Source organism: Paramacrobiotus metropolitanus, unplaced genomic scaffold (genome assembly GCF_019649055.1).
Source record: "Paramacrobiotus metropolitanus isolate TYO unplaced genomic scaffold, Prichtersi_v1.0 Parri_scaffold0000152, whole genome shotgun sequence".
NCBI lineage: Eukaryota > Metazoa > Tardigrada > Eutardigrada > Parachela > Macrobiotidae > Paramacrobiotus > Paramacrobiotus metropolitanus.
The window spans coordinates 1-22,585 of NW_026570372.1; the positions used below are offsets into that span (position 1 = coordinate 1).

Consider the following 22,585-nt stretch of genomic DNA (forward strand, 5'->3'; position numbering starts at 1 on the left):
ACTTCCGCATAAACCACATGTACAAAGGTCAAGGAAGAACAATTATATTCCCAACAGGACTTGTACACGGTATACGAATCGGTGGTGGTATTCTGTAAAGCACTCAAAGACGATAAAAGGAATTATCGGAGATAATGAATGTTAATTATGGCGAGCGGCATGATTTTGTCTCGCCTTTGACATTAATGTGCTGTCGCGGTTGAGATTTATTGCTGGCCATCTGGGTGGTCCGATGGTATTCCTTGAGATTGCTCTGGTTTCATGCTGCCTTTAGCAGCTTTACATCTCAGTGTTCATTTGCAAAGATTTTCACCAAGTGGTTGATTTGTAAAAATTTCTGGAAGAAATTCCATGTTGCTGTGCTTTAGTGTATCTGCTACTGCCATATGCTCCTGCATTATGTTATGGCGTAATCTCGTCCGCGGCATATCTTGTCTACAATTATTACGTCGTGTCTCTCATGATTTGTTTATAGCCGCTTGTGTTTCGTACATCAATTTTTGGAGGTCCCTATTTACGTTTTCTTTATCGAGGATTAGTAATAATTTCCATTTTGCATAATATATTTGCTTTTTATTTGTGACTATCACCATATTGGCGGTTGCCAGCCTTTTCAGCCCGGCATCTTGCCGGGTACAAAACGCCTAACTTCATTTGCTTGCATTCTGGCTACCATTCTAGAACGTGGACGGCCATATCTCTGCACGTCAACATTTGTTAGGTCATTCTTTATATAATAATGAGCTTGTGTGTGCTCCTGATCTATTACATAGATTTTATATTTGTACATAGATATTAGTATATATATTAATTATTTTTATATTGTATACATGTTGTAGGCTTACATATTTGTGATATGTAATACAACATAAATTTTATTATTGGTTATTATGATTATAAATATTATTATTATATACATCATCATTAATATTGGTTATATATATTGTTATTATATATAATATTATCAATATCATTGTCATATTATTATTATATTGCTTGTATCATTATATCACAATCTTCAAGGATTGATCTTAATATGTATAGATCTGTCATACTATTATTACATACCGTGTATGGTTTTACATTTCTAATAAAAGGTATGTCAAACAAATTATTGATAGATTTTATGATATATTATGTTTTATTATTAATATATTTTATAGTATCGTATATTTTGTTATTTATTGACTTCAGTATCATATTTATTATTGACAATTTATTGTGTATATTGTGCACCTATTGTGCGTGTAAATATTGTTATGTGTATTATAATATATAATACAGTATTATTGGTATATGTATTATAATATATATTATTGTATTGTGTTATTTTATCGTATTATTATATTGTATTATTAAACTGTACTACATTATGATGTATTATTACATTTTATTACTGCATTGTATTCTATTGTATTGTATGCATACTTTATCTTATACATATTTGATATTTGTGTACAAAATTTTACCTTATTTTTATATATATTATTTATGTATTATTATTATTATTATTTTATCATTGTTTGTTGTTGGTAATATTAAAGTTATTATTATTTTACCCTTCTTATTTTTATTTAAAACACTATTGTTATTATTATGTACCGTTGCTCTTGCTGTGGTTATGATCGTTATTGTTATAATTGCTGTATTATCTTCCCGTTTTACGATTGTTTGTTGTTATAATTTTTATTCGTCCTGTTATTGTTATCCCCATTGTTATCCCAATTATTTTTATCTTCGTTACCCTGTTATTTATTTCTCTATTTGTCATCCCTGATATTTGTTATCCGTGTGATAATTATTGCAATTCTTATTCTTTCTCCCTGTTATTTCTATTCCTGTTGTTTGTTGCATCCCGGTTCTTATTGTTTGTATATCCTTATTTCTGTTATCCTTACATCCCTGCTCTTGTTGTTACTTTAGAGCGTTCTATTTAAGTTCTCTTCATTGAAGTTTCAGTAAACGGTGTCTCTATAATTCGAAATCGGAGTAAATTTAAGACTACCACCACATGGGCGATTGCCCTGTTCTTTCAGTCTGGAATATTGCTGGATTCATTTGTTCACGCTCTTTACTCTTGCAGTCTTATATGTGTTATTCATTGTCATTTATTGTTACTGCTGTTATTTATTGTATCCTCATTTCCACTGTTGCTATAATCGTATTTTATTATCGCTGTTTTCGTTTTCCTGTTATTTATTACATCTCTGTTCATATTCAGTATTATTCTTTTTCTTTTACGCCTCTCTTGAATTAATTTCACTGGTGCCATTAACGGTGTGTCCGTAATATATCTGTCTTGTATTTATCGTTGGATACTTATTACCAATATTTTCTGGTGGCCTTTGGTTAGTATTTCCAGATTTTACCGTGAAATGCGTTAACCAGCATCACATTTCCGTGTCTACGCAGAAAACGTTTCGGCGGCATATTCGGCGGCACCGCAGTTCTTATCTGTTTAATTTTATTTCATTGTGTCTCATTGTGTTTCAATGATTTTGTCGTTTGGTTCCGCTTGATGCCTCATAATCGCTTAATGCTTATATCCGTTGGTCACATGTGTTTAGTGGAAACCCGCATCATGATTCCTTTGTTGTCGTTTCGGTTCCCTTTGATGGCTTCTTATTCGGGTGTACAATATGCATTGCTTTCTGCTTGCATCTCAGTTCCCTTCATTTCTCAGTGATGACCATACTGTTCAGTTACGTAACTTGCCGCCTGATGACAGTCATAAGGTTCTCCTAATCGCTTTATACAGTGATTCGTAATTCTAAAATTGACCAGTTCTCTCGTCATTAAACAGTTTTGTTCTTTAATCCTGCTGATCGATCTGGACATTTGTTGGATATCAAGTGCGTTCTCGTCTTGTTCGCGAGATATTATTTGCGTCCCATAATTCTGCTTATACAGTCCATCACCATGTATTGAGCCTATTGGCTATTCACGTCGAACGTCGAACTATTACAGTATATATTATATTATAGTATATATTATATTTCCACTTTTCACTTGCGACTGCCAGCGTGTCAGCGGCTGCTCTGTTCTTTCAGTCCGGCAACTTGCCGGGTGCGTAAAAATTCTGATTTCAGTTGTTTGCGTTCTGACTACTTTGCATCTTTGCTCAGCTAATTTTGTGTTGTATTGCTTCCGTGGATTTTCACATCAAACATGACTTTTGATCGTTTTACGTTATCATCCCAGAGACTTAACCGTATCCGATTCGTTTTGGTGTTCTCAAATTTCTTTTTGATCCTACTGTATCTAACGCCTCGGATTAGCTGATTCGCAATGGGACGAGATGGAAAGCAGTGGATATGCCGATCACCAAACCGGATCTCGCACGCCAACGTTATTCCCATTTAGTTCTTCGAATTTTACCTTCAGACATGTAATCCAGCATCACATTTCTGTGTCCATGCCGAAAATATATTCCGGGGCACTGAGCCGCTTTCTGCAGTTCCTACATTTTCCACGTTGTGTTCCGTGGTTCATTAATGAAGCTGAAGTGTTTAATTTATCGTCCGTTAATACCGGTATGGGAACAAATATTCCCATGTTGCACTTACAGAAATCAGCGATTGGTTCCATTTGAATTCTTTGTTGGCCTATATCCCTGGATATCATCTGTGTTTTACTGAAACCCGCATTGCGGTTTCTTCATTGTCACACACCGTATCTGAATCCATTGTGTCTGAATTTGCGTTATCGCTCATTGATAAGTCATGACGATAATTTTCGTCATTTTACGGTTTTGCGATCATCAAGTTTCCCGTATAATCCTACTTTCCAAAACTGACCAATTCTCTTATGGTTGTGCAGTATATTTTAATCCTGCTGATTCGTCACTTGTACAGTTTCTGTACTTATTTATTCTATATTCCTACTATTGTGTGTCAATTGACATTTGGCGCTGATGCACATTTCTCTGCTTTATAATCGGTCACCGTGATTTTGGAATTATTTTGAGCGCAGTTTGCGTCGTCTGTTACCAGCATTGCCTTCCTTTCTACAGTTTCCGTATCAGTGCTGCAGTGCCACGTTGGTCATTGATTGGATATTCTTATGTTCCTGTTTGGGGGTTTGTTTGGGGCGTTTGTGCTTGTTGTTAGATCATTGTGTTTTTCGTTGTTGATTCATTGTATTCATTGTGTATATCATTGTTTTCCCATTAAAATACCCGGCAAAACCCCGTCGTCGATCGGTTACAGCACACGCGAGCAACAGAATTAACTGGGAGATATTCGACAAATACTGGAGGAAATTTGAAGCGGAGATTCCAATATTCGACACAAAGGAGATGCGCGAATTACAAGTAACCCGGAAAAGAAGGTTACCGGGATTGATGGAGAAGAAAAAGGTGACCTTTGCACCAGATCCAGATGGAGTCGAATACCCAGAACGAGGCGGTGATACATGGTTCATGTATGAAACGATTCCGAGTGATGACTGAGTCACCGAAGAGCTGATGGCAAATTGTGTCTTCGTTGGTCCCAAACGACCAAAAGGTTATGAAGCGGCCCAAAAAGAAACAGAGAAGGAAGAGCCAGCTAAAGAGATAGCTGAAGGAGGATCGAATGAGACAGAAGAATCGCACACATCAGCCTTCAACGTCGCACAGATGTTAACGGATAGAGGGGAGATGTGGAAGAAGTTTAAAATGGAGATGGAAAGGATATCGAATGAACAACAAAACCCAGTAACTGAGGCAAAAAACGGGGAAAGGTCACTCGACAACGGTGAGGAATGTCCGCCGGTCGAGTCGACCGAAAAGCCATCAATGAGTCTTGAAGAAATTGACGAACTGGAAAAGTTAAACCAGGAGGAACAAAGGTCAAACTCCGATCAATCAGAAAGGTCACCAACAAGAATACGGGTAGCAAGGAGTCATCCCAGAATCGTCGTACGAAATGGACGAAAGGCAAAGGAAGCGGACAAACCTCTGCTCAAAAAACCGAAAGCTAAAAAACTTAGCGATTCGCGAGAGAATGAAAGTGACCTTTCATCAGATGATGAAGGAGTTGAAGAGCGCCCACTTGAAAAGGCTGATAAAGGTCAAGCCGCTGCACAAGAATACGAGAGCAGCGATTCGGACTCGGAATGGACGAGTTCAAGCGATAACTCAACGACTTCGGAAGATTCAGGCGTAAGTGACCTTTCAGAACAAGAGGACTTACTGGACTTGGATGAAGATGACGAAGTCAACGAAGAGAAAGAAAAGGAGATAAAAGTCAGAAGACTCAGAATAGAGAAAGCAAGGCTTTCGAAAGATGTGATTAAAGTTTATAGTGACCAGCAAATCAAACTGAAACCGTCAAACTGCACACGGGTAAAGGTCAAGATGGGAAAATATGCACCGGCCCAAAACAAGTTGATGTTTACACCGGTCCCACAAGTTGAAACTTATGTGCAACCGTTGGCAGGAGTGACGGACCACAGAGGAAAATACTTCGAAATCGTCATTGCGAACCACAGTAGCAAATACCAAATCGTGAAGAAAAATCAACTTCTTGGCTACGTGGAACCGTATGAACATATGGAAAATGTAAAGGTCAACGCTGGGACAGTAAAGAACGTACTCGAAGACCCAGAGGTGTATGATACGACGAAAGCCGAATTGACAAAGATAATTGGAAATCTGAAATTAGGACCTGACCTAACGGAGGAACAGAAGAATGACGTGTATAACGCGTTCTGGGAATTCTGAAAGGTCCTACCGACGTCCAAGAAACCATATGGGGATGTGAAAGGGGTTACTCACGTAATCGATACGGGAGATGCGAAACCAGTTAAATGTAACCCGGCCAGAACGAGTTGGACAGGCCGCGAATTCATTACGAAGCATATAGAAGAGATGTTGGCACAAGATGTGATTGAACCGTCGGATGCCGAGTGGAGTTTTCCAGTCGTGTTAGCAGTAAAGAAAAACGGCGACGGAACGATGGGAACCAGATTTTGTGTCAACTACATCATGTTGAATAAGTTAACGAGAAAGAACAATTACCCGTTACCGAATCCGGACGAATTACTTGATGCGTGTGCAGGTAATAAATACTACGGAAAAATGGACCTGCAAAGTGGATTCTGGCAGATCCCAATGGATCCAGCGTCAATCAACAAGACGACCTTTGTAACGCAAGATGGAATGTACCGGTTTAAAAGAATGCCATTTGGAGTCTGCAATGGACCAGCAACATTCCAATTGTGCATGGATAAAGTACTTTCGAAAGCGAAAAGAAACGGTTGCGTTTTCGGGTACATTGATGACGTGATTTTCGCCGGAAAAACTTGGGCGATCTTCATGCAGAATTTGAGAAATGTATTGATGAGCCTAGTCGAAGCAGGATTCACGATTAAACCGACGAAATGTGAATTCGGAATGAGAGAAATGGGATTCCTGGGTCACATACTCAGCGAAGACGGAATCAGAATGGATCCTGAAAAGGTCACCGCAGTATCCGAATTCAAACGACCTCAAACTGAACGGCAATTAAGGTCATTCCTTGGACTGGCGAACTATTACCGCAAGTTCATAATGGGATATCCACAAAAAACTTGCCATTTGTACGAACTGTTGAGACAAGATAAGCAAGTGAAAAAAGACTGGACGAAAGTGCACGAAGACGAGTTCAACAGTTTGAAACAACTGTTGTGTGAAGGTCCAGTATTGGCAAAATTTGACCCCGCGAAACCGACCGTTATTGAATGCGAGTAAAGAAGGAATCGGAGCAGTGTTGTCACAAGATGGCCATCCTATCGCATACGCGAGTCGCGTCTTACACTGAGCAGAGAGAAATTACGGTGTAACGGAATGGGAATGTCTGGCAGTAGTGTTTGCTGTCAGAAAATTCAAGCCATTTATCGATTATGCGGAATTCACCGTAAGAACGGATCACCAGGCGCTGACCAACTTATTGAGGTCGGAAACGAATAAAGTTGGAATGAACCCGCGTTTGACGAGATGGGCAATGGCGCTGCAAGGTCATCAGTTCAAAATCGAGTATAAGCCAGGAAAGTATTGTGACAATGCGGACGCCTTATCAAGAGCGCCGATCGAAGGGCCAACGTGTCATGAAGAAGAATTCGACGAAATTCCAAATTTTGAAGATTACAAGAAAGAATTCGACACGAAATAACCAGCAATCGAAATTGGACAGTTGTTCCTGCAGATGGCGGAACAGAGGGAGAAACGTTTAAAGGTCACCTCGGCTACGGCGAATGAGTCGGCTGAGCCAGAAGTAAACGTGAACCGTGTAAAAAGTTGGTTGCCGAACGTTAGTGACTTAAGGGTCACCGGACTTGAAGCGGAACCCGAGGCTCAAAACGGAAAGGTCACGGGACTTCATGAAGCAACGGAAAATAGAGATGACCTTTGAGAAACGGACAAAGTGACACAGGCGTTGAACGAGTGCCCGATAAAGCTGTTGCGCTTCCCGAAACAGGTGAGATAGAGATATAAGCCATTACCACGCTGTAAGGTCATCAAAGATTGGAATGAACTCAGTACGGCGACAGTCCGGATTGTCAACTTGCAAGGCGATGAGGAAGAGGAAGACGACTCGAACTTGCAGTTGCGCAATAAACAGTTGAAAGATCCCCATCTGGCAATGATAATAGATGAATTGGAACATCTACCAGATGCTGAAACGAGATCGAAATTTGAAGTGCACTACCAGTTATGGAACGGCATACTATACCGAGTAAAGGATAAAAATGGTAAACTCGAAAGGTCATATGTGGTACCGTTGTCAATGCGAAGAGCGATAATCCACGCATTGCACGACGAGAAAGCGGCAGGACATTTGGGATTCGAAAAGACACTGTCAGCAATAAGATTGCGTTATTATTGGGATCGAATGAGTACCGATGTAAAGAATTACATACTGGCATGTCAAGGATGTCAATTCCGCAAAACGCCAAGAAAATGCCCACCTGGAATACTGCAGGAGATTGAAGTGGGACATCCATTCTTCCGAGTCTACGCGGATCTGAAAGGACCGTTGTTACCAACGAAGAAACGAGGATACAAGTATATCGCAGTGTTTATTGATCAGCTAACGAAATACGTGATAGCAGTACCTATGAAGACGGCAACGGCCAAAGAGTTTGCAAAAGTGTTCGTAAAGCACGTGATATTGGTACACGGAGCACCGCATATCTTACACACGGATCGCGGACGGCACTTTACAGCTGAAGTACTGACAAAGGTCACCAATGTGTTTAAGATCAAACACACATTCGGAACGGCGTATCATCCAGAAGGTCACGGCCAAGTTGAAAGACAGATGCAGACGATTGCAGATGGCTTGGCGCAATACTTGAAAGCGGGAAACGAAAGAAAGTTCAACAAGTACCTCCCATACGTCATTTCGGCGATGAACAGAGTTGTACACGCAACGACCGGATACTCGGCATATTATATGCTACACGGCAGAGAAATGACAATGCCGGAAGATGTTGTAACAAAAACGAATATACCGGATGATTATGGGACTCCGGACGAATGGGTTGAGACTATGAAAAAGAATTTGACCTTTGCTGAGGAAGTGGCGAGATGCAACATCAAAGACGCTTACGAAAAGAATGCGGAAATTTACAACAAGAGGAAATCGGAACCGAATTTTAAAGTAGGCGACTTGGTACTCATACGTCTCCCGACGGATACGAAACAAGGGAAGAAGGAAAACCAGTCCGACTTTAAAGCAAAATATGATAAAGTGTGGAAAATCCTTAGCTTTCCACGAGTAAACGAAGCAGAGGTTATCGAACAGAACCCAAAGAAGGAAGCGGACTTAAAGGTCGTCTCAATCGACCGCCTGAAATCATGGCATCCACCATTGCCTGATGAAAAGCTGGAAGGCGATCCTCAAAAAGAGATGGAATCAGAGCGAAGCCCTCAAAATGATTTGAATTCCCAACGCAAATCATTTTTCGAACCACCTCTGCTATCCGAAAAAGAAAAGTCGGAAGAAGATGAACTCAGTGAAGCCGAGCGTGCTCCGAAAAATGGTACCAGTCAAATTTTCGAACCACGCTCTCTGTTACCTGACACAAGCGGAGATAAGCCAAAAAAGAAGAGAGGGAGACCGAGGAAAGAGGATAAAGATTTCGAAACAGCAGTTACAATTAAGTTAAACGCAGAAGCTGGAAATTTGGCAGAAAGGTCACTGGAAAAGGAGACCGAATCAGGTTCTAAAGTAGCAGGACTCTTTTGAACCACGCACTGCTACCAGAGACACCGACGACCTTTTGAAACAGCAGACAGGCGCCGAGATATCAGAGCGCGATCCGAACTTTTTCGAACCACGCACTGCTACCGGCAATGAGAATGACCTCATAAGAAAAAGAAAAGAGGAGATAGAAGCGGTCAAATCGAAAGCTGTACAATTGGGCCGCGACATAGCAAAAGCAATCGATGACCGAAAGGTCAAACAGAAGAAAAAGAAACTGACTCCTACAGAATTGTTGACCCAGAAAGGTGAAGTTGAAGATGCGGCCGACAAAGAACTCCTTGATCGGATAACTAAAGGACGCAAAGAAAATTAACCCACATAAATACGAATAAGGGGTTTTTACTTCACTAAAAATAGGAGTTGGGAAGGTGTAAAGGTCATACGCCACAAACCTGCTAATCGTTATCGTGTTCGATGTTAGTCGAAAGGTCACCAAACTCTGACGAAAAGTCATCAAAAACGTTAAAAGGTCATCGAAACAGACGTCAGAAAGGTCATCATGGATGAAAAGTCAACAGAAAGGTCCTCCAGTCGAAAGGTCATCAGACTCGGACTGAATCATACGAGAGAAGCGAAAGGTCATCGAAAAGTCGAGATACTCCGACCGAAATTCAAATGAAACAACAAAAAGGTCACGAAAGTCCGGAATCTTCAGAAATTATCGTCCAATCGAAAGGTCATCGAACTCTGACTGAAGTACAAAATGATGTGCAAACGTCGATTGAAGCAAAACCGGAAGAAGGTAAATCAAAAGGTTAAGAGACTCCGGCAGAAATCCAAATGGAACAGCCAAAAGGTCACGAAAGATCTAGATCAGCAAAAATAAAAGGTCATCAGATGAGATTGTGAAGTCGGATCACCGAAAACCATAAGGTCAAGTGACTAACGAACCAAAGGTCAAGCGCAAATAAACTTAAAGGTCAAATGTCAAGTGAACCAAGTGTCAACTGAAACGTCAAGTGACAGACCAACTGAAAGGTCACGGGACTTGGTCAGAAAAAGACGAACAGTCTAAAGATCAAGAGACGTCTGGAACCGTGAAAGAGGAAGCGCAACCTAAAGGTCAAGAGAGTTCCGCGTCTACGGAACAACTGAAAGACCATGAAATGTCGGAAGAAGGGGAGAAGGAAAAGGGCATGCTCCCCATGGAAAAAGCGCCAGCAGATGCGGAAACCGATTCGGCGCGTCAAGTGTTTCAGAAATCCTTGATAGAGGCTACCTGAACGGAGAAACCGAAAAGTCACGAGACCTTGCCGCAAGAAGAGAAGAATAATCAGCCGAAATCGGCCCAGTCATCATCCGGATCGTTGGCGAAGTTGAAGATTGTTGAAACAGAGAGCCAGGAAATGGACCCAACGGACTCGGCATTATCCCCCCAGAAACCGGATGCTAGCGGTATACCAGCGAAAAACATACCGGTGTACATACTACCGGGGCACAACAATAAAAATTCGTGGGGGCGGCCATAACTGATGCGGCCATGGATATTATCGTCGGAACAAACGCAGTGACGTTGAATGACCTTTTAAACTGCATGGCTGTCTGACTTTGAAATGTTCAAACTGAATATCGGAAAGGATGGGAAGTAAATCAGAAACTCTGTTGAATGTTTGATTAACGACGGAGCACTTGAACTGGCGTAAACGACAAAACGTAAAAGGTCACCGCGTTAGAATGAAGCAATTGAGCTTAATGATTTAACGAAAAAGGTCACGAAAGGTCATCAGAAGCGAATATCATGGTTAAGTATAAAGGTCACGTAACATGTTAACTTAAACTGCATTCGTGTAATTGTTGTTTTCAGCATTTATAGCACAGAATCAGAAGAAAGAAATCATGTGGAAAGTTTTTGGGGTTGAAATTGATTCGGTCTTTAAAGCCGGCCCCAATGGAGTTGTTGCGGCAGTTAGCCGGCTCTCCCTCTAAGCGATTCAGTGTTATAAATTCACAAGAGAAACTACGGTAATCAAGCCGGATCTCTTGAATACGAAAGAGGGTTACAAGCGGCGAAAAAGAGAAAGACAACAGGTGGAATTTTAATGGGGTGAACTTAATGCGGCAGCTAGCCGGCCTCATTAGAGTTGCTACGGTAAACAATGCCGGCCATCTCTAAGCGATTCAGTGTCAGAACTTAACGAGAGAAACTACGGAAATTCAGCCGGATCTCTCGAGACGAAGACTGGCCACAAGCGGCGAACAAGAGTGAAAGATGTTAAGTGGAAATTCATGGGGTAAATTTGATGCGGTAGTTGGCCGGCCCCATCAGAGATGTTACGGTAAACCTTGCCGGCACTCTGGCCGCTCGAGGCATATTGAAGTTGGATGTGCGACGGAAAGGTCAACCTGAAAATTTTACCAGGGAGGCAAGCAAAGAAATGCTTGAAGGCCGCAGATAATTGGCTAAGTTCCTCCATGACCTTTAATCGAAGTTTGAAGAGAAGTTGGATGACCTTTGGGATTATTACCGCCCAAGAGAGTCACCGTATTAGAATTTAAGTCGCATGACCTTTTGGGACCATTAACCCAAACGAGTCGCACATCCCGGATCACCTCAACAAAGGATGACCTTTACCAGGGAGGAAGCGAACTACGCTTGTCTTTATTGACGTCCCTCCATGACCTTTATTGGATCTCATTTTTAAGTCGTACGATTGATACGCACCTTATTCCAAAGATGAAGCAGTATTTCTAAAGTCGTACATTGATACGCACCTGATTCTCAAGTGGATTGTGATGAAGTCGCTTTACATATGCGCGGGATTGCTCAACAGAGCGGAATGAGCCAAAGTGCTGAAAACGGTGGACAGGACCTGTGACCTTTACGAGTCAGAAATGGAGGATCCTAGTCTACATTTGATTAATACTTTTGTTGATCTTTTAACTGTTGATCTGTTTTGTATTAGAATTGATATGGAATAGTATTTTGATACAGATCTCTTTAATTCACATTGTGTATTTGGAATTGATGTGATAAACGGAATAAGAGAATTAGATGTTTTCGAGCATGCACAGACACCGGCGACCGTCTTTTCGTGGATTCGGGAGTGTGTCCAGCCTCAACGGAGCTCGGCATCCCCCAGAGGCATGTGAGACGAGGCTTCACTAGCGTTCACGTCCGTGGCGCTAGGCGCTACGCCTTTGGATTACGGTCTGTGTTGTGTCTCGCTCTGATTGGCTTAAGTTGTGTCAGTGGGCGCGGCATAGCACGTGCTGCACACTTTGAATTTGGCTCCACGATTGACGATCGAGCTGTGCCGATCAGTATTGATTTTCTGTTGTCGGAACTTTCAATATTATTAAAGTTAGCAATTAGCGGTGCGACGTCTTGCGTTTCCGCATAGCTCGCAATACATATCGCATTGCTCGCTCCACGGGATCTATTCCGTTTAGGTCGCCGTATCTGGATCACAGTTGGATCTAGCATTAGATCTCCATGTTGCCGGGTTGCCAATTTGTGCTGCCATTTTGATTGTCATTATTAATAATGAAATACAACGACTAATTGCCGTAAGTATGGTAAACGAGTGGCCAGATCCACCACAATGTACAATACGAACAGCTCATAATTCGTCAAGTGCCGTGTACGTGACAAGCGTGTCATTGTTTCTTTACAATTAACTTTCGGAACAAGGTGTTCAGACTTCCGCGAAAGTCTTCTTGTTAGCAGTTCGCACAGAACAGGCAGGCAGAAGTTGTTAAAAAATGGCTTTATAGCGGCTACGGAAACAGCCATGTACACTTAGAAAACGTGTGTAGCTGAAAACTAATTAACGCGTATAAGAGAAACGATTAAGTTTTGATCATATTTATTTGTGGGTATTAGAAATATGCCGGGAAACTTTCATAAGTTACAGAATGAATGTGATTACTAATTTTTTAATGTGAATGTGATTACTGAAAGTAATTTTATCATCTTATGCCAGTCATATTGTGTTTGGGTGTACGTTATCGGAACAACCTTCAATTCTTATACATGTATGTAGTTTCTTTCCATTTATTACGAACTCGCTCAATCAAAACATCTGCAAAAGATTTCCCAGCAAAAGCTGCCATGCAAGCCTGCCAAATTTGTTTTCTACAAAATACAAATCACACCAAAAAGTCATTCCAAACCAAACAAATCCTCCACGCACAACCAGCAACCGCGTGTTCAGCGCAGGGATAAAAAAGTAAAAAATGGCAATGTACACATCAAAACTGGTGAATAAAGGCCGAAAAAAATGTTTAAATTATTGAAGCCAAATGTAAATCCGTGACAAGAACTGCCAGAAGCACACGCAAATCCTGTCGCATAACGTTCTAAACGTCAAAGTGCAAACAAGCAAAAAAACATGGTCCCAAAATCAAAACGAGGCACAGGAACAAATCAAAAAAGAAGGTCCAAGATGAATCCGGCGAAATATAGCGCAAAAGCCGCATAATAGTGACTATGACGAAGCCAGTTGACGTAAATCTATGTTAGCATTTCCACATTATTCGCCGGGAATAATCCGTACTGGCCACTGGGTGCCAATCCTTGATACCAACCTATACAAAAACCCGAAATCCAGTAAAACTTAATACTATCAAATTAACTGACAACAGACAAACTGCTGACACAGATTTCACACTGGAACAAATCCAAAACTTTTTACTGCAATTTGAATAAAAGGAAATAACGAAAAAACCGGAAAACCAAAATTTAGTAAAAAAAGAATACTAAAAAATTTAACGACAAATTATATTAAAATTTTTAACAACAATAAATAAATTGATATTTTTTAATACAATTTTGAAAGAAAAGCAAATCCTCCGAAAATCTCGTACACAACTCAACATATCCAAAAAAATGTGAAATTTTTACCTGGATCGATTTTGTCGACTTGCGTAATGATATCGCCAGGATCAAAAGAAATTTCCGTTTCATCAGCTGCAATTAACAGCACAATCGTCAGCCTCACACCTTCGAAACCGTGAATAACAGCAACTAAAACCCGCGCCTGCAGCCCCTGATTCTGGCCGGAACTGCTAGCCCTCGTCAAAAAGTTTGTTATAAACCGTATCAACATACCTCAGATGTTAAGACGTTTATCATAAAATGTGCCGACGGCATGATTTTAGCAGCAGATCCTATGTAATGATTTATATCAATATGAGAACGTATCGAAGTTACAAAATTTATTCGAAACTCGTGTCCGCGTCGATCAGCGCTGGCGAAGATCGGTATCTTCACAAGCACATGGGCGGTATTTTCCATGTGCGCGCGAACGTTCTGCAATACTAAATTTAAATCGTTATTACCAAAAAATGACAATACTTACCCCGTTGCAAAAAATAGTACTTAATAGAGCCGATTTTTTTCTATAGAATTGAATGTTTCCTGTATTCCCAAGAATACCTTCTCCAAAAATCGCTGCTTGTTAATCAGATTAAAGTTATCACTGCTAAAGGCATATTATAACAGTGCCAACATCAAGATATTTCATTTAACCTTTGTCGGCCGACCGACATTGATCGTCTTTTTAAACCTCAAAATCTTTTCAAATCTGTGTCGCCGTTATACAGAGCATTAAAGTTCTTCTACGAAACCTTGTTATGTAATTTGTTATCAAAATCACAATTTCTATGCAAAAACAAAAATCGATCCTTTAAAGGATCGGTCGTCTGTCAAGAATTGTTCTCAAAAAGAAAAATTGCAAAAATGAAAAAATTTCTCAAATCAAACGGCGCTAACGTGACAATTTGGAGGCAAAGCGTTAATGGCATCGCTCGAATGTGTGAAACTGCACGCGGGGTTGCTTCAGTACTTTGGCTACAGACTATGGTCACTAAAAGCTCCTTTTATGCTGCTCATGATTGGCTGTGGAGCAGTTTCATTGTTCACCACTAGTTTACGTTCAGCGCCGTTGCGCCCAATTTGATTTTGCCAGCTAGTTTCGGAAACGGGATTTCTCGACTGTTTTATAACAGCTTTCAAAACGATTTCTTAGAATTTTGTTTGGATCTTTGACGTTGTTTTGTTTGGTGGCTGTCGACAGTCAGATTTCGTTCTAAAACATTAATACAAACACTGCTAGTGTTGATTATTATGCGTGGAACTGTGACGCACGGCATGTTTGTGGAAGAAAGTGCGACCTCCAATCCAGCCTGCAATGCTGCGAGGACCCACAGCAATTTTGGACTAGTTCTAGGGTAAGAGCTGATCGAATAGTTTCCAATTTACGCATCAAAAAGATAGTACGTGTCGAAATATTCTGTGCGCTTTTATTTCCAGATCCTCAGGAGGCAGTGCTCAGCTGGACAAATGTGCATGAAGACATGCAGTAAAGCAACAGGTAAACCAGTTGTGTAGTGGAGCGCTATTTTTAGATACAAAACAATAAAACGAATTTCGCTTTAAGGGGAATATTAGTCCTTTTTGTTACCTTAAGCATAAAAAACGAGCAGATACTAGATCTTTTTTAAAGAATTTTTCATAAGGTATTTAAAGTGCAGCAGCGACAAGTTCAACGTACTTATTAAATTTATGTTGATTTAAATCTTTCTAATCGCTTATTTGCATGTCGACATGCACGTCTTTTTTGTCGCTTATTGCTTGTCGATATGCCTGTTTCAAAAGTGGCGGTCAGTGCGTAATTGGCGGTGCGTATATAAAGAGCATAATTTTCCATAAATTTGTTTTTGCCATTTTTTTGAATCTCTTCCAAATAATAAATTTTTAAAAAATAATAAATAATGTATTTAATGCGTTGTTGCTGCACTGTCCTGACCATTGCAGCTGGCTCGTGAAGACAATACAGAATTTTTATATCAAAGTGTCGATTTTTCCATTCGTTTTATTTTATTGGCAAAATGCTCTGTTAACAAAAACAATAATTCTTAATTTAGGATTTTTTGTTTGAAAATTGCATGTCGCCATGCATAGTAATTTTGTTGCTGGTGTATTAAAAGTCCTATCACGCAGCGCTTTTCTATAGCGAATGACCGTACTTGAATGCAGTAGATCTGAAATGCAGCATCTGTTGGGTTCATGTAAAACTTGAATGCAGTTATCGTGCAGCTGAAAATATCATATAGTAAATAAGTCAACCGTGCTGATGGTTTAAAATTTAAATGTTTTGCAGGGCAGATGGAGTACTGCTCTCCCGGTCCTTGGCCAGACGCGAATCCTTCGAGAAGTGCGTGGATGTCGACATCCACAATTGTGCTTGCCATCGTCGCGATAATTAACTTGTGCATTTAGTAGTCGCTAATGCTATCCATGCTGGTTCGTTTGTAATTTCTATCATTCTTGTCAGTTTTCCGTTTATGCTTCTGGCGCATTATCGAAATCTATTTTTGTATTTAATTATGTTGGTGTTTTCATGAGAAAGTATGTCTCGGATGCTGGTTTTTTATGCAAAACTTGTTATGTCGTATATGCCAAAATAAATACAAAATGGTATCTGATATCCATATCTAAATGTTTCATATTGGTAAGTTTTATATAAAAGAGGAGGTAATCTGTAATATCTAAGGCTAATTGAAAAGTAATCATTAAACTATATAACATTTCTGACGAGGGTAGCGCTGGACAGGGTCGGACTGGTTACGCCTGGATGCGTTGTTTTCTCCGGCTCTGCAAAATCAAAAAACCGCATAAAAATAATTACCAGTTTTCAACACAATTTCGCAGAACAATAAAAAAATTCGGTAAATTTAGTTAAGGTTCAGTGGTATAGTAAAAATTTAGTTGTTCAGTAAAATTCTACTGCCAAAATTTTTATTCAACCCTAGCGCGGAAATCAAAACCCATATGAAATGAAAATACAATAAATTCTAACACAATTCAGGAAAATAATAAAGTTCTACAAGAAACGTTTGCCGCTAAAATCTTCGCCCCGTTAAATCGCGGGAAAAAACGGACATACCATTCCATGCGTCTTCGTCATGCTCATGCTCATCATCACTCGGCGGGCGCACCGGCAATCCCTGTTTCCACGCATTCACCGCGTTTGTCGGGCTGACTTGCACATTGTCCATGGCTTTGTATCGGCATCGCGCACCTGCGTTCTGCCGCTGATCCGGTGGTATTCCTCGTGTTCCTCGTGCTTTGCCACTCCGTTATGCCCGTTAGTGTAGTAGTGCTCATGTTTGCCGTTTTCGTGACCACTATTCTGTCGTTCATATCGACCACTGCAAATACAAATCTGCATTCGTCGTAAAGAAAATAAATTCTCAAGATGAATTACTCGTATTTTAGTCGTCTCCTGATAAACACAAGATCATCACCATTCATCACAATCATACAACGCTAACGTAAATTTGGAAATTCGCTCTTCATGGAGCGGTGCAGAATATTGCCGTACTTCTTAGAAGCAATTATGCACTAGAAACAAACATTTTCTAAAAATCATTGCTCAAAAAATTATTTTATTTTTAAGTTTAACGTACAAACTACATTCTCTTTGGCAATGCTAAGCAATTATGGATGACCCCTTCACCACTAAAACTGGGAAGATTAAAGGGTGCGACCACTGAACGGACATTGCTAACCACGTAATTAATCAATTTGTACAGCGTGATGTAACAAATTCCACTGTCAGCAAAGCAGCGGACAATGAACTATCAATTACAAAAACATAACAAAATAGCTTTCGTATATAAACAGAGGTCACAATGAAGGTTATTACTTACAAATTTGCCGGTGCCTGCAATCATATCGTGCAAATTATTTGGTTTTCGACACATTTCCACTTGCTTGTAGAAATTCGTAGCATCATAATAATTATTCAGGTAGAGAGACTGTTCATTTTATGTGAACATTAGGAGTTTGTTTGCTAAAGAGGATTGCTCAGTCCTCATCTCGGTTTAGTTGAGGATTAATTTGCGCAGTCCTCATCTAAAACGAAAGCAAATATTCAGTTAGGCATTTGCATATTACCGCGGCTTTTTTCAAAATTAAAGAAGCGACGTAGGGTACTGCATTTATTCGTACAAGAACAGACGCAATAGTACGGTACACAATAACTGTACAGTACTGATACTACGACTTGTGTCTATCTGAATTACGGATTAGTAATAAGAAACAATATTAAAATTTGTTTTTACATAATTGTTGTGGTTGTACAGCAATATACGGCAGATATAAATATCGTATAAATGTAATTATAGACACTTACACCTACTAGTAAGTACAATTGTACCCAGGGTACTCGTACTAGCGCATCATTGACGAAATTATGTATCTCACTAATTTTGCTTCCGTTCGTCGACGACCATACTAGATGAACGATTCAAAATAAAGATCGATAAACAATAGTGAAACCGGTCTTATGGCTATTTCCGGTTGTGCAGGTGAACAATGATAAAAGTCTTGCTAACAACTGCAAGTATTGTTCCATTTGGCTTGTGAGCAGTAGTCTTTAGTATTATTGGTACCTTTTACATTATAAACTTACATACATGGCGTAGTTACAGATATACCGACAGATAGACACATTGTACGAGTACACTATTTGCACTAAATATCACTAAATATATTAAAAAGAGTTGATGAGGAGAGAAGTGGCAGTGAAAGAACTGATTTTTGAGGGAATACTGCGGTTAGTCGGATCGAAATAGCACCGGCTTCGCGATCTTTTGTTAGGCTAGTTCTTCATTAATAGTTAAAGTTCATTGGCTCTTAGATAACTCGGACAATACGTTCTTAAAAAAAACAATGTATCGTTGTTGTTTAACTCCAAATGGCAACCCGGCAACATGGGGAAAAACTTGGTATGTCCTTTGTAGTTCAAATCGCAAATAAGAAAAATTAAGATTCGTACGTATCTGCCCACCACACGTCCACTGTCCATGTCCTTGACCATCCAGTGTCCGTCCTCCATTTTGTCCTCGTCCATCCAATGTCCGTCCTGTCCAGCCGTCCGTCCGTCCGTCCGTCCACGTCCGTCCATGTCCGCGAAGTAGGAATACCCGTGACCGAGCTGTGTCACTACTGCCCAGTGCACAGAGTCCATTGGGTGAACGAGAGACCTAACTACTGGTATGCCGAAACGCCATGATGTCAGCCAAACTGTCGTTGTGTAAGTACTGTGTCTTATGATTGTCCTGTTCACCAGCAGGGCTAACGGTTTAATTTGAGTTGCCTCTGCCACTTTGCTGAGATTTCCTGAGAATACTGTCAGTTAAACCGGTGTTGTCACCAGAAGCGAAACGCGAATATCCAATAATAAACGTGGGTGGGAGGGGGTACTTATAAACACCAATTACATTATCCATGCTGATTCCTGCATGAACTAAATTTACTGGCGTTGTTAGCAAATACTGACTGATACGAGTATTTCAGCTTTTCAACCGATTTTTGTAACAAAATTACCGGCACGTTAATTGTGAAGTATACACAGGCTACACTGCGTGCTGTGTTGCGGTCATTAGTTTTTACATGAAGATGTTTTTTTTAACAACCAAGTACTTGTAATTTTTATCATTTTACTATGGATCTATCATCAGAATTACGCGGTCCGGGGAAGCTCAGGTGATGACACATATTAAAGATCGCATACGGCAATATGTACTTCTATTGTATATAATTTGTTATACGGTACCATGGCAAACTAAATACCAGCCTCCCAAACACATTTCTCAAATTTAATTTGCCATGCTCGTAGCCTCTTTCAGACCTGTACACTCCGAGTCTACGACTGATCTCACAAGTCAGTCGTTCTGTATACGTACTTCTGCAGCTAGACTGGTCTACGATTCGGCTACCGCCTGGAATCTGTCACATAACCTTGCCATTCTAATACGCATAAACCGACGAATTATAGCAAGGTCGTTATCGTATGGTGTGGCACTTATGTACTGTACAATTAGGACTTCAATGTCGTTACCGTGATGCTTATATTAAAAGTGCTGACGTAAAGAGATATGCACATCTGTCCACATTGCGCAATGGCACCGGCATGCACTAAAATATCAGGCGTACATATCTTCTCGGATTTATAACGCGCAAGACTGACGTGGTAGTCCGGTATTCGGTCCGGTAGCAACTTTGCTAACCTCCTTCAGTGTCACACTCAGTACACTTCCAACATGCCATCAAAAACTCTGTCAAACACCACATTTTTCCCACCCAGAGAATTTCATTCGTCGCTTGTAATAAAACTGCATTAATTTTATTGATGTTCAGCCCATCTTTGGCCCGAAATGGCCAATAACAAAGGTTGCATAGCATTCAACCTTCATTCAACAATATTATTGCATTCAGTTAGTAACGCAATGATATTAATGGAAGTGGCCCGGTACACGATACTAAATTTGCGTACATGCGAAAACTTTTACTTTCGAGCACTCCCAAACACATTTCTACTTTGTTTTATGACATTCTGCCGCTAGAATGATTTGTATACATTGGCGTGAAAACCGTTGTGCGCGCAACATCCGGTTCGGGGGTTATGGTCGCAAAAAAAATTCCGAAAAGTTCAGATGCTCATTATACCAAAAGTCTCATTATGGAACGACCGATCTTCTTTAAATTTTGCACATAAATGCATGGCAATATGAGCACTATGAAGATTGTTTTTACACCGAATCAGAGTTGCACCATTTTTTCAAATTTTAAAAAGAATTTCAAATTTTTGTAAATTCATTTTAAAATGAGAAAACAATGTCAGAAAGGTGGTTCGACAAAGACAATCTTCATGTGTATGTGCGTTTACGTACCAAATTTGAGGGAGATCGGTACATAAGGAGACTTTTGGTACGCTCGAATAGATTTAAACTTTATGGAATTTTCTTGCAGCCATAACTCCCGAACCTAATGTTACGCGCACAAACGGTTTTTACGCCAATGTATAGGAATCATCTAGCTGCAAAATGTCATAAAACAAAGCAAAAATGTGTTTGGGAGTGAGCGAAGGTGAAAGTTTTTGTTCATGTACACGAATTTGGTACCCGTGTACCGGGCCACGCAGATTTGAAAAACTACAAGGCTCAGCAGTAAGCGGAAAGGACGCACCAGTGAAAGCAATCGTCATGTTTCAAAAATATATGTAGAAGTTCTCGCCTGCAAAATGCTGTGCTGTCGTAGCATGTGGTCAAGGAAGTATTTGGTATTTTTCAGTTTTCGTTCGGAATGCATGCGGAAATTTTGCAGAGACATTTTACGTTAAGCGGAATTCAATGGGAAAATACTTAGTTCTCTTCATTTATTTTTTAAGCTCGGTTGTGGTGTGCGTTTTTACGTTAAATGATTAGGTACTTTTGGTAGCTCTGTTTAAGCGGTCATCAGGAAACAGTCAGATCGGTTCACTTTATGTGAGATAAAATGTTAGTTGCACAACTAATAGTCGAAGAAATTAGCTAATTTTCTAATATCTGCTCCAATGCTTTTTAATAAATCGTGGAAACATATTTTGATCGTGGGCTAACTCTTTCTGAATTTCGACTGTTTCAGAATAACTGTTTCCGAAAAGTTGCATTTTCGAAACAAATTCAAATTTTAAGCATCTACATATTAGAAACGCGGGCGAGCGAAGCGAGCCCGCTTGATTACGGCGTTTGCCGTTCTAACCCAGTACTATCGAAATTTAACGGTATCTGCAATACCCAGTTATTACCCACCAACCAGAGAATGGCCCTTGTGGCCACACAGTTTAAATTGATGCAAATTTAGTTAAAACTAGGAAAGTGCACCGCTGTTGGCCTGCACTAAAAGACCGAAGCGAAGCGGGAAAAGAAGTATAATAAAATGTTTGGCTGGGTTTGATTTAAAACTGCTTCAAAAACTCATTTTTTTATGCAAAAAATATTTTTTATTTAATGTTTCTGGGTGTTATTCTTCCATGTTTTTATTCAAAATTATTGAGCCGTGACCGACATGACCGACGTGACCGACGTGGCTGACAAAATTCCTGTTTTCTTGAACATAGAAGACCTTCGCTTTGTTTCTGTCGATTAGACTGTGAACATTTTTTAAAATTTTCCTTCTCATTGCTGTTTTGCACTTTTGAGAGCCGTCCAGGAAAGTTTATTTTTGCCTTCTCTTTCGAAGCACGCGAAACTACTGTATATTGGTAGCAAATTTAAGTGCACTGTGAATCTGACATGAACTCTGTAAAGCTTATAGTGCGGTTCGCTTGGGATAATATTACTACTTCGGCTTTTGGTCAGAGAGTTAAAATACAGAAAAACTGTAAATGCCATTAAATCCAGCTTGTTCCGATCACCGAGTAATGATCAAAGGGCGGTGGTACTCGTAATGTATGTTCTCACGGAATGGAGATCGTTCCCTTTATTCAGTAGGCTTGGTCGGTAGATTATGGATAGACGTCTGACCTTTTGTACGTTCGGTTCGTTTGACAGCTGAAGTATTAGCGCTGTGTTGGGCAATGATA

General features: G+C 40.1%; 1 long non-coding RNA gene across 1 annotated transcript; it reads left to right on the plus strand.

The window, feature by feature from the left end:
- Positions 1-14,224: 14,224 nt before the first annotated feature.
- On the plus strand, positions 14,225-16,629 carry LOC129599690 (uncharacterized). The gene is made up of 3 exons (XR_008691947.1): positions 14,225-15,401; positions 15,484-15,544; positions 16,334-16,629. It is a non-coding gene; the product is annotated as an uncharacterized LOC129599690 (long non-coding RNA).
- Positions 16,630-22,585: the final 5,956 nt, after the last annotated feature.